This window comes from Penaeus chinensis, chromosome 26 (assembly GCF_019202785.1).
Source record: "Penaeus chinensis breed Huanghai No. 1 chromosome 26, ASM1920278v2, whole genome shotgun sequence".
NCBI classification, from domain to species: Eukaryota; Metazoa; Arthropoda; class Malacostraca; order Decapoda; family Penaeidae; genus Penaeus; species Penaeus chinensis.
The window spans coordinates 1-12,153 of record NC_061844.1 but is presented as its reverse complement, the minus strand read 5'-3'; positions in this window follow the sequence as shown (position 1 = coordinate 12,153).

The following is a 12,153-nucleotide window of genomic DNA, read 5'->3' as shown; positions in this document are numbered from 1 at the left end:
TGAATAAAATACTTCATCGACATTGGTGACATTGGTCTTAAAGTTGTTGAGTATATTTTTATATACAACCTGTTGTCGTTACTGTATTTCAGACGGTTATCCAGTGTACTATTGATATAAAATGTAAACTAGATATGGTCTTGTGAGAGACAAAGGATGATTTTAATTTTCAATCAAGGCATAGTTTGAACATACTGTAAATATTGCTGGGTTATTTTTGATTTCAATTATGAACATTGTACGAAAAAAAATGAATCGACATTTTTGATCTTATTATTTTAAACTTACCGCAAATTTTTATTTTTTTTGTGTTTAAGATCGGTCCCGGGAATTTGATGGGCATGGTATCGATCATCATTACAAAGGGCCCGATTTTCAATTAACTTTTTGATACTATATAGGCGACTGCGTTTTTTATCGCTATTTTGTTTCGTTAATACGATTGTACTGTGTTCACGTTTGTCCCATGGGTTCCTTATTGTTTTTGGGGGGACTGCCATTATTATACACATTTTTCTTTTTCTTTGTACGGGCTCTGATCTTCTCCTATTTCAGTTTTTAGTCATTTGGTTTTCTTATCTTTTCAAATTGATCACGAAGCGATAGTGTGCTACCTGGGGTTAAATTTGGCCTGTCGACTCGTCTCCTGGGAAAAAAAAAACTTTTGTCTATTTTGTGTCGGGAAATTTTTTTCTCATATATAAAAGTTGAAAAAACATTTTATGATAATAGTTTTATAAAGATCACTGTAGTTTGATCCTTTAAAATTTTTAAATATAAATAATGCAATGTTTGAATAAAGTTCCCTCTTTTTTCTCTTCAATAATATTTTTATCCATGAAAAAAAAGTCATTGAAAAATTGAGGGAAACAAAGATTCAAAAATAACACCTAAAAAGTTTGGTGATTGGACTCTCTTTTTGATTCATATTTTGCCGTGGCAATACTTGAAAGTGTCCGAGGATCACCGTTGCATAGGAGTGTGGTCAAATCTTTAATAGCTATGGCATAACCCCAATCCAAAGACATGACGATTTTGACATATTCTTTTTAAAGAGTTTAAACGTAAATGATTTTGCTTTTATGGAGATGATGTAGTATATGCTGATAAATATTTAGAACTGTTTTGTAGCAGACCCTTTTCGAATTGAGAGTAAAGGCCTTAAAACCCAAAAAGGGGTTTCCCCGCAATTTTTTGTAGAAAAAAGTGAGGGAGACCACAAAAAGAAACGTCTCATCATCATCATCATCATAATATTATTATTATTTTATTTTAAATTATTATTATTATAATTATATTATTATTTATTATTATTATAATATTATTATTATTATCATTTTTAAATCATTACATTATATCATTATCATTATTATCATTATTTAAATACATCATTATTATTATCATTATTTTTATTATTATTATTATTATTATTATTATATTATTATCACCGGCCTCTACGAAAAATTCCGTTTAATTAAACCCTTTAAAAAGAACCCAAATCTACCCTTGGCTCGATTTAATTTTCGAAACCCAAATTGGTCTAAACCCCTTTTTTAAAAATCTTTTCCCCTCGATGGTTTTTCCCTTAAACGAAAAGGAAACTAGAGTTTGATTTATCCCGCAGGATTTCACAGAAAATGTGAGACCCCTAAAAAAAAAAGCATCCATCTTCAAGTCGATTCGTCTTTGCATCATCACGTAAATTAAAACGCATCATTAAGATTATATTTTCTTTTTTTTTTTTTAAAAATGTTGCTATTTTTAAAAAAAAAAAAAAAAAAAAAATATTTTTTCTTATTTATTATTATTTTTTTTATAGAAATTTATTTTTCTGAATTATTGAATTCCCAAAGGCCCTTGTCGACTATGCTTGAATTTTTTTCATCTTTAAATTTCCCCAATTTGCTTTATTGGTCACCATAATTTTTAAATATGTACATAAAAAGAATCAAATTTGTCCTTTTTTTAAAATAATAAGAATTAATGATAGCTTTTGTTTTCTCTCAAAGTAAAAATTAAATATTTTGACTAGACGCTTGGATCACTTCCCCGCGATTAATATGTTTAACATTTTTCTTTCGGGAATAGAGAGTTGCCTTAAACCTTCTACTTCTTCTCCCATGGGGGGGAAAAACAAAAAATTTTTTTTCTATCAAAAGTAACACATCGCTCATGGCATAATTTAAAAGTGAATACCATATTTTGTAATGTTTAAATTCTCTCTATTCAAAGTACCAGGGATACCCCGTATATCGTTAGGGGGAAAGATCAGACAACTAATACCTTTTCTCAAAAGAAATATTTCGGATAAGACTGAAAAGGAATCCATAATATTTTTATTTTTTCATGTTGGATCGCTTTCCCTTTTTTTAAAAGCATTTTTTAACATTTTTTTGTTTTTTTTTAAACAGTTATGAGTTTAAATATCCTTTCACATGCTCGCCCTTATATCTTTGGGTAAATAGAATCTTTTAAAAATAAAATTCTAAAATCAAAATTATTATTATTATTATTTATTTTATTTTTAATTTTAAATTAATATTATTAATATTATTATAATTAAAATTATTTTTAAAATTATTATTTTTTAATATAGTAGTAGCAATAGTTTTAAACTAATTTTTCTTTGATCATGCGGTATAGGCCCTGATTTTATTGATCCCCTTTAAAGCGTTTTTAGTTTGTAATTATCAATCATCCGTTAATCCCTTTTAAAATGTTTTGTTGATATCAAACGGAACCATGAATTCCAACGGTATTTTCAAAATACCCCCTCCAATAGTTTTTAAAAAATAATTTTTTTGCTATGTGACTTTCCGATTGATATTCATCATTCGGTTTTCGTTCGGAGAACATTTGTTGGTTGTATCAATAAAATGGCCGAGTTTTTTCGATTATCCCCCAAAAAAAAAATTATCATACCTCCAAAGGGTTAAAAACCGTTCTATGTCCACAAAAGCAAAAGTGCTCGATGTATAAATTTCTGATTTCATAGTATTATCATAATAATCAATATTCGGAAATTGCATACATTTCCATTTTTTTATATATCTATTTGAGGACCCATTGAATACTCGACTTGTATTCATCCCCCCTTTGTTACTGGAAAGACAAACTTTTATGAAATGTTTAAATGATGACAAACGATAATATCATCATCTCAACTCATTCTCGTAAAAATATTAAAAACAGTATTAACTGCAATATTTTTTTTAAACATATTAATATTTGTGACACGTTCAGCAACCTATCGATATCAATTGTGGGATAAAATTTTTTTCCCCCCACAAATTTTTTCCCGAACCCCGGGAAACTCCCAATGGAAAAAAGCTAGCTTGAAACCCCTTAAAATTTTCTAACAATTATATCAATTATGGGGTAATTGTTAAAAAAATTCGTGCAGTGATTGTTTTTTTTGTTTTTTGGGGGTAAAAATCTCTGAATGTTTAAATATTTTTTTATCTTTTATATTATTATATTGCCCTGCATCTGCATGAAAGAAATATGTCAATGTTGTAAGTATAAATCTAAAACACATTTATAATTATAATTATAATATGAATACCCCTCACGTGTAAAAAAATGAAAATATATCTATATCTTAATATTATATCGAAATATTTGGGGGATAAATACAATTTTTATTATAAATAAAATTTTTATTATTAATAATATTATATATATATTATATATAAAAAAAACATATTATATAAAATATAAAAAAAAACATATATATATATATAAAAAAAATACATTAAAATCCATCATACAAAGTAACGATGTTAAGTAGACCATATTGGAAATTACAACTTATAAATGGCCAGTATCAATATTTGACAAAGCCCTCTAAAAAGAACGGCCAAAGTTTTAAAATTTATTCACCATGAAAATGATGATAATATTAATAATAATAATAATAATAATAATAATAAAAATAAGACAAAGACGAGAAAGATGGTTGTCCATTGGATAACTAAAAGACTAAGGTATGAATTGATTTGAAGATACCTATAGAAAACCCACAAATGATGTTTTCGAGGACCCAAACAAAGGATGGTTATAAGCCATAATGTGTCAAAAAATGAATAAACCAAAAAAAAAGTATAGAGGATATGAATCGGTTCTTTTTTACCCTTCAAAAAAAAAATAGAACGAGAATATCCCCGCCATCACCCGAAAACTAAAAGAACAAATATATTAAAGGAAATATGCTTACATGTTCCAATTATGGAATGAGCCAAAGTGTGGCATGGGCCCGCCCGTCAAAACGAGTCCCGGTAAATCTATTTTGGTAAATAATAGAGGGGGAAATAGAGCCTTTAATGTATTTAAAAAGTCATTTTTTAGGTTGGAGATGCTTTCGCGTTTTTTGATTTTTAAAAAGAGAATGGCTTGCTTTTTAAAAACAATTGTATATGGGGAGAAGGGCCCACGCAATATCCTAGAACGGCGACAATGCGGGCCCGTTTTTTAATCGGGAAAAATTCATTTGTAGCGAGCAAGAAAAAAAAAACCTGACGCTGCACCTCTAAAAAAACCTTAACATTTTTTTATGAGGCCCCATTCTCAGGTTTTAAACTGTCTTCTAAAACGGGGAAATTTGGGCCGACGCGTGGCCATTGCACGTTTCAAAAACGACTCTCACCTCGATCAAAAGGAGGCTGCTCCGGCGACAAAAAGACGAAAACTATCGCGCGTCACGAAAATGCCCGGGGAAAACCCCTGTTTCTTTTTTTAAACCGTAAAAAAATTTTCGAAACGCTAACAACAATAAAACGGATTCTCGCGAGATGAATAAAGATGTCAAAATACCGCTCGATGAATTTTTACCCTGGGGAAAATCAAACGAAGTAATATGTTTGCGATGTTTTCTCACTCTTTTTTTTTTTTGAGTGGATCTTTCTGAAACAATGATTAAACTATAACAAAATGATCAACACATCAGAACTGATGACGAAAAGGCTTCATTATCGCGAGAAATGTTCGGGTCGGGGGTTTTAAACAAAAACTTTTTAATTGAAAAAAAAATGCAACTGGGCGAAATAAGAGGGTTTAAATTGGCCTTTCCCGGCAAATAATTCATGCCCTTTTTGAATATTATATTATGAAATTTTCAAAATTGTTAGAAGCTGACAGGGCCATTCTTCTTCTTCTTCTTCGCTTCTTCGCCCGTCGTCTAAAAAAATATCGAAGGGGGAAGGGAAACCGGGTCTATTATTTATAAAATAAACACGTTTGGAAAAACATTCTTTTGTATGGCAAATTGAAATAGCCCCTGAGTATAATAAGGACTTTTACAACAACGATAAATCAAACACTGATAAAATGAGAAAAAATGTGATCCCCAAACTATGGAGTTTATTAATTTTATTTACCCTTAGCAAAACTAGTGGAAAGTGTTTAATGTGCAACATAAGGGTCCCCGGCTGGAAATTTTAAAATTTTTTCTATGAAATTGTCGGTAAAGATTGCCCAGTTATCTCTAGAATCTAAAGATGATTCCACATCCCCCCCGAAGAAACGAGTGTTGTAAAAGAATATTTTTCAAAATTCACTGTCGCGGGAGAATCTTGCCAAGGGCGAAGAATATCGACTGTAAACGAGTCGAGAAACTTTTACCAATACCGAATATTATTGGGCCGAAACCGAGTGGAGTTGCTCGTAAATTTTAACCGGAATATATAAAACGAATGTAGACACCGCTGACGGCTATTGCAGGATGGAAATAGTAGTAGTTTTGACATCCATACTTGTTTCATTTCCATGTACAAAAGTATATCAACAATCGTAAAACCACCCGGGCTGAAAAGTTATTGAAAGGGTTGTTTGATTTTTCTATAAAAGGGATGAAAATACCGGAACAAATCAATAAAATCGGCACAGTATTTACAACCCATGATATCGAACCATATAGAAAACTTCCTTTAATTTATCTTAGAAAAATACCAATTTTTGGAAAAATTGATTTCTTGTATCACCATTTGTCCTAGCTTGGATATGATGAAAATTAGCGGTAAGAATTTATCAGAGACATTACCTTCTATGTCCCTCAATCTGTACTAGAATATGTATGTAAAATAATAACCAATTCTGTACGAAAAAAGATCCATAATGTGAATTATCATTGCTCCGAAATACCGAAAGAGAACGAATCGAAGCGAATGCTCTGTACAAAAATATTTGTTGTAAAGATGCTTACCTGGTTAGCAACCAGCAGAAAAAGACTGGGTGTTCTTTACAAGAAATTATTCAGCTGGGACAGATCCCAAATATGAGCGTGTCGTAGTTTCTGCCATGTAAATGTGACCCAATTGCAAATTATCGACGAAGCCGTTCAACCGGGCCATGGGGGCAGAGAGAGCCTTTTATGCGCCGTCTGTGCCATCAGACCCATCTCAATACACGAAAACACCTCGAGGTTATGTCACTACTCTACTATCTCTCCCTTGCCAAGTCTTTCAAACGTTACATTGCATGGACATGGGTAGTCCTGAATCCGAGCGCAAATGCGGCCAAAAAAACAAATCTGATACGGCCACGGTATGGTAGTCTCGACAAATCGTGGATTGTATGAACAGTAAGAATGATGTGTACTCGATTTTTGTCGGAACGGCCGGAAGCGATAGCGGCCATGGATGAGGCTAACGAAAGCCTTAATAGGCTCGATACAGACCGTGCGATCTCGTTTGTCGATTCGTGGAAGAATAACAGAAAATCACCACAAGGTGGATCAACTCGCCTTCAAGGGGAAAACTGTCAAAAATCAATACAACTACTACTACTCACTACTAATGATAATGATGATGATATCGGTAAACCTATCATAGGATAGTATGGATTCTCATAATTGCTATTAATCAAGTTACAGACGTTGGTTACTTTCCAGAAAATTGATGTAGGGCCGACCTTACAATGGCGGCTCTCGTAAATGAATGACGCGCAAATCGGACTGTGGCGGTCTCCGAATATATGTTTACCCTTTTAGTACCCATGATGATTGACAATCCCGCTATCATATCTGAAGTCACAGCTGGCCTAGCAAAGTCCTTAGAAACTGTTAGATTGTTGGAAAAAGATTTTAACTGTCGAAGAAGAACGGTTCTTGATTGAGAGAGAAAGACAAAGTTAGTAACGCTTTTCGTATGCAGGAAATGTGTGTAAAAGTAGCCCATCTTAGTTCAGAGTAACGAATCAAATTTGAGAAGCTCTATCTCTATTAGATCAAGGGACTGGAACAAAACACCATACCGTATGATAAAAGTCTCGCCCTAAACCGGGGAACTGGCTTGTCGCCTCAAGTCGCCTCTGTGGGGTTAGAATGCGAGACGGGTTACGTTTATGATTCTGCCAAAGACGAGCCGTCGTCCAATGGTACTAAATCGACTCTTGAATAACGGTATCGTGTAGGGTATGGAATATACGAAGTGGATTCAAACAGGCACATCCCCCCTTTTTCCCCCCCTTTTTTTTCCCCCCAGGAAAAAAGATACAGGGAAGAAAGAGTCGAGTTAAAACGTCAAGTTTAAATGAAACCAAAAGCGATCCACTAACGGCTGCCCATTCAAGGTGGAGAAGGGTGAGAAAGTTATTTATGAATAGTATTAATGGGGTTTTGGTATTCACGGGTCGGAGAGAATCATAACGATTCCTGTTTTCAGATGGTAACGGGATAATTCAATGAGATCGTCTTCTCGTTGGGACATGCCGCCACGCGTCGGCGGAGGAAACAGACACGCTCACCATGGAAACCACATAACTCCAATATCCTAGACGAATTTTTTTTCTCAATATCAGTCCTTCGATTCGCCACTTTTTACCAAACAGATACAGGGTTACGGTGACACGGATAGGTATATTTGGCACAGACAATTTTCCCCGCAGATGCTAATTAAAGTTAAAGAACCAATATGGCATTCGGCATGAAATGGATCCGTGTTGAGGAGAGAGAATTGCTCCGTCCTACTCCAAATTATTGTCAATAAGCACGACCAAGGGGTAATTCGATTAATCCCGACCTGGCCGCGAAGGAGACGAAGCCATGTTATCGAACACGAATGTCTCTCTAATCACACTCACACTTCTGGTAACAAAACGTATCACATGATACATTTTTAGAGAGGACGAACCTTCTGTACATAAACTTGGATCAAGACGACCGTTGATACTCAACGAGACGAGAGAGCGACCCAACAAGCAAATTGCTATTAGAAATTTTTCGTCAGCATAATCCATTTCTCGCTTAGTTTCCTCTTGTAAAAACGACGAAAATAGACATTAATGTTTATCCGCATAATGCGACCGAGCTCTCTCGAACTGTTAAACTACGACGAGAAAGCAGCCACATTTAAAACAACAGGGTAAGCGGTGGGCCAGTATTTTCCGGAGCACACCTCTTTTACGCGATCGAATACGGGGACCAAGATGATGAAATGATAAAGATAAAGTTGATAAAAGTTTTATTCCAGCGAGTAAATATAATGCAAACGTTTAAAACTCGAAGCCGTGATTAATGCACTGGGCAATGGCTTTCTAGAGATTTCAGATCCATAAATGTACTGGATCGAACATAAGAACAGAGCGCCAAGTTTCTGACTCGGAAAAGATTGCCGACAAAAAAAACTTAATGGCTTCCTAAGAGATACTCAAGGTTTTCAAGAAGGGAAAGTTTAAGATAAAGGGCATTTCGTAACCCAATAAGCTCAGAGAAATCAAACCGCGTGTTTTGGCCTGGACCCAGCAACTGCTCATCACGTAAACGATACGATCGTCAGCGGCACGCCAAAAGGTGTTTATCGTACACTGAAAATCCGAGGACTACTTAAACGTTCCAGCAAGAGAGGTGTTAACAAGGAGCACATACGAAAAAGAATGGCGATATAGTCAACCTACCTAATCCAACAGCTCGATTGATAATAATCACCTCAACCCCACTCGAAAGTATTGAACTGGGAGAAAAATTTTGACCAACATCTTGGCGACGAGGTGGCCGAACACTCGTCGAGTCAAAAACGTGGCCGAGGTAGCCGTAAAGACACTCCTACATTTACCTAAAAAAAGATGGGATCAATAACTCGAGCGAGAAGGTTAGCTGTGTCTTCATCAAAATTTGGCCGTCGTGTGCTATACCAAGACAACGCATTCAATCACTGACTCCATAAAAAGAGACTGTGATTCTAATTTTAAAATTTTATAAGTTGGAGCCTCGCATAGTTTAAACAACGTGCCAAGGAGGAAGGTTTTAGTCTAGCCTTATAATAGCATTAAAGTTATAATACGGTATCCTTGTTCGGAGATTCAAACACAAGATTTTTACTAGCAACCCACCCATTGAAAAATCCTAAATTATCCCTTTCCTCACCATTTTGAATAATTCCATTGTTAATGATACTATGGAAGATGATGATGAGATGATGACGATGACGACGACGAAGAAAAAAGAGGAAAAAGAAAAAAAGGATGGGATGATGGTATTGGAAATAGAAAGAAAAACCCCAAATACCCTTTGCCCTTCCAATGATTTTTTTATACAAACAACAATTAAAAAATTAAAATTCGCATCAATTTTGGTAAAGATAAACCTTCGGAAACAAAATGAATCCCTTAGGTTAAGTTTAATATGTTCTTTACTGCTCTAAAATAATATTCAGGGCAAGTTTGGGCCCGTACCTAGAATATTAAGAAAAAATTTTTCAATTTTAAATCTCTGGAAAAAATCGTTAGTGTTCTGGAAAAATTTTTTTAAATACCATTCTCGGTTTTTTTAAAAAATTTGAAAAACAAATAAGAATTTGTCCGGGGGCGGGGAAATTAAAAAAATTACCCAAAATAAAAAGGGTTAAAAATAAACCCCCACTCCCCGACAAATGTCGAATAATGTCGTGGACCACATATATCCGAATTTTAAAAAGTTGTTTGGCCCATGTCAAAAAAAATTCTGTTATATGCAAATTAAGTTTATCGACACAAACAAAATTGATAGTGTTTTTTTCCGTAATCTAAAAATCAAAAAGGGAAAAGATAATTTTTTTTAGAACGTTAAAAGTGCTGGGGGGGGTGCTCTTCTTTTTTAATTTTCTTTTATTGTGTCCCTTTTTTCGCAGAGAAAAGTGAAAAAAAACGATGAAAGCGAAAATTTTTTAAAGAAAGAGATTTTTTTGGGTTTTAAGATGTTTGCCAAAAAGGGCAAGGGGAACCTGGGCCGAAAATTTTAACAAATTTTCAAAAGGGGGAATAAAAAGATTTGTTTTTTCTGTCATTTTTAAACCTGCGACAGAACCCCGTGGTTTTCTTTTTTTCGGAACCAACAACCCGTGGCTCCCGCGGTTTTTTGCGAGGGCCAAATATGGGCCCCAAAGAAATGAAAGGAATAAAATTTTAGTTAAACACGGCCGGTTTTTTAAACGGGGGGATGTTAGTTCGAAATGATCTTGTTTTGGGCCCCATCCTTGATGCTAGCAACCCTTCCCCCCTTTTTTGAAAAAAAGAGAAAACTATACTAAAGGTTGTTTAATTTAAATTTTAGGATAAAGTTTTTTTAAATTTTTAAAAGAGGATTTATATTTTAACAAAAAAAGATAATTAAAGGGTTTTCTATAAAGAAGATTGGAGATAATACATGTTTAATATTTTGAACCCGGATTTTTTTTTTATTAAATTGGGAGAGAAAATGTTTGCCGCTCTTTGGGGCATCAAATGTTCAAATGGGCGAAAAATAATTTGAATGGAAGTGGAATTTTTATACATTTTAAAAAAAATGTTTTTTTTAACCCTCTTTTTCCTTTTCCCCCCCTTGGTATTATTTTAAATCTTTTTAATAAAACTTATTTTTAAAGAAAAGTTTTTTGGGTTTTTTTGAAAAAAAAAAGTCAAAATTTTTTATATTTAAAATATATAAAAAAAATATATATATATATATTATATATATATTATATTATAATTTAAAAAAATATATAAATTTAAATTTTTTAAAAAGTGATTTTTTTTAAAGTTTTTTTTTATTATAAAAGTTATTTTTTTTAAAAAAAGATGGGTTTTATTAAAAAAAGAGGGTTTTATAGGGAAATTAAAGGGTTAAAAATTTTATTTTAGTAATGTTTTTAAAACCCTTTTTTGAAAAAAAAACATTTTACTAAAATTTAAATTTTTAAAAGGGTTACAAATAAAAATTTTAGTATTAAAGTTTATTTTTTATTATAAAAGATGAAAAAAAATAAATTTTTAAATTAAAAATATTAAAATTTTTATATCAAATTTTTTGTTTATTTTTTTGCTGGAAAAAAATAAAGGGAAAGGATTTATTTATTAATAAAAATTTAACTTGCATTTATTATAAAAAAATGAAATGAATAAATTGGGAGAATTATCAAGATTGTGTTTGAGAATATTTCATAAATATTCCATATACATAAAAAAAAATATAATTTTATTACTTTCTCATTTATAAGGTTGTGTATTAAAAGTTTTATATAAAGCTAAACTTTATTTCTTAAGGTAACTTTTTATAGATGTTATCAATATATTGTTAGCATTAACGATTAAATTTATTATAAAAAATGAATAACATAATTTGTAGAATTCTAATAGTCTCTCATCGTCTCTCTCTCATCTCTCTCTATATAGATATATATATATATATATATATATATATATATATAAATATATTAAAAATAAATATGAATATATATATATAATGGATTAATCATTAACTAACTTGTTACTTTTTTAAAGGGAAAAAAAACTATTAAATAAATTTTTATTTTCTTTAAAAATGAAATTAAAATTTATATATATATAAATTTAAAATATATATATATTATAAAATATAAATTTTTTATTGATAATATAAAATCATATTTTATTGCAAAGAAAAAAATAAAATATATATAAATATATATATTTATCAACAAAACACAGCGGGTATAATTTTCTTTACATGACTAACCCAAAATATAAATTTTGAACTTATTTCCCGGGAGCAGGTTTTCCCTTTTCGTCCCCTCTCCCAAATTGAAAACCCAAATCGAGCTGAACAATTAAATCTTTCCCAAAAAAACGCGGTATAATTATTAAACATTTGCTTCCATTAATTTTAAATTTTATAATTTCCATCATTTTTTTTTAATTTAGGGGTGGTGTAAATTTTTTAATATATAT